We start from the raw sequence: 2,130 nt of genomic DNA, 5'->3' as shown, positions 1-2,130 counted from the left end.
TCCTTCCTTCCTTCCTTCCTTCCTTCCTTCCTTCCTTCCTTCCTTCTGTACAACACACACACACACACACACACACACACACACACACACACACACACACACACACACACAGTAGTAGTAGTAGTAGTGGTAGTAGTTCTTCTTCTTCTTCTTCTTCTTCTTCTTCTTCTTCTTCTTCTTCTTCTTCTTCTTCTTCTTCTTCTTCTTCTTCTTCTTCTTCTTCTTCTTCTTCTTCTTCTTCTTCTTCTTCTTCTTCTTCTTCTTCTTCTTCTTCTTCTTCTTCTTCTTCTTCTTCTTCTTCTTCTTCTTCTTCTTCTTCTTCTTCTTCTTCCATAAAGGATATGAAACTACTTATCCACACATCTTCTTACCTCCTCCTCCTCCTCCTCCTCCTCCTCCTCCTCCTCCTCCTCCTCCTCTTGTAACCTTATCTGTATCGTCATTATCTTGTTGTTGTTGTTGTTGTTGTTGTTGTTGTTGTTGTTGTTGTTGTTGTTGTTGTTGTTGTTGTTGTTGATGATGATGTTATACTCTTCTTCTTCTTCTTCTTCTTCTTCTTCTTCTTCTTCTTCTTCTTCTTCTTCTTCTTCTTCTTCTTCTTCTTCTTCTTCTTCTTCTTCTTCTTCTTCTTCTTCTTCTTCTTCTTCTTCTTCTTCTTCTTCTTCTTCTTCCTCCTCCATTGATAGTTTTCATTCCTCGGATCCCTACCTTCCTCCTCCTCCTCCTCCTCCTCCTCCTCCTCCTCCTCCTCACTTCCGGTGGCTAAATTCTGCCACCCAGAAAATTTAGACCTATGCTACGTTAGGCCTATCCTGGGGCAATAGAGAGAGAGAGATAGAGACTGAGCGAGCGAGCGAGCGAGACACACACAGAGAGAGAGAGAGAGAGAGAGAGAGAGAGAGAGAGAGAGAGAGAGAGAGAGAGAGAGAGAGAGAGTACGTATGTTAGGTATGGTTATATTACACACACACACACACACACACACACACACACACACACACACACACACACACACACACACACACACACACACACACACACACACACACACACACACACACACACACACAGGAGGAGGCGGAAGAGGAAGAGGAGGAGGAAGATGAAATAAAAACAAGAAAAATGACAATCTCTCTCTCTCTCTCTCTCTCTCTCTCTCTCTCTCTCTCTCTCTCTCTCTCTCTCTCTCTCTCTCTCTCTCTCAAACGGCCTTGTCACGTGTTTAAAAGAGAAATACTTGTGTTGTTAAAGAGACGCGGACACTGTCTAGCTAAAGGTGAGAGAGAGAGAGAGAGAGAGAGAGAGAGAGAGAGAGAGAGAGAGAGAGAGAGAGAGAGAGAGAGAGAGAGCATTGCATTCACACCTGGCCCTGCAGTACCTGACACTAATAAGGCTAATTAGTGGGTGAATGAGAGAGAGAGAGAGAGAGAGAGAGAGAGAGAGAGAGAGAGAGAGAGAGAGAGAGAGAGAGAGAGAATTAAATAAATTTCAATATTTCTTCTTCTTCTTCTTCTTCTTCTTCTTCTTCTTCTTCTTCTTCTTCTTCTTCTTCTTCTTCTTCTTCTTCTTCTTCTTCTTCTTCTTCTTCTTCTTCTTCTTCTTCTTCTTCTTCTTCTTCTTCTTCTTCTTCTTCTTCTTCTTCTTCTTCTTCTTCTTCTTCTTCTTCTTCTTCTTCTTCTTCTTCTTCTTCTTCTTCTTCTTCTTCTTCTTCTTCTTCTTTCTTTTTCTTTTTCTTTTTCTCTTCTTCTTCTTCTTCTTCTTCTTCTTCTTCCTTTTATTTTCTTTCTTTCCTTTCTCTCCCACCTTTTCTATACCTACCTATATTCCTCCTCCTCCTCCTCCTCCTCCTCCTCCTCCTCCTCCTCCTCCTCCTCCTCCTCCTCCTCCTCCTCTTATCAGCATCGTAAACAAGGGTATAGAAAAAAATAACTTGTTTTCATCGTTTTAATGAAAATATTTACATGAAACTGGGAATTTTAGAGAGAGAGAGAGAGAGAGAGAGAGAGAGAGAGAGAGAGAGAGAGAGAGAGAAGGGAATAATAATAATAATAATAATAATAATAAAATGTAAAGGATAATTTAACTAAGAAACTAAATCACTCCTTTAGAATCATTTATATAATACTCCTA

Source organism: Scylla paramamosain, chromosome 46, assembly GCF_035594125.1.
Source record: "Scylla paramamosain isolate STU-SP2022 chromosome 46, ASM3559412v1, whole genome shotgun sequence".
In the NCBI taxonomy this organism is placed as follows: Eukaryota; Metazoa; Arthropoda; class Malacostraca; order Decapoda; family Portunidae; genus Scylla; species Scylla paramamosain.
The sequence above is the reverse complement of the archived record's forward strand: the minus strand, read 5'-3'. Positions refer to the sequence as shown.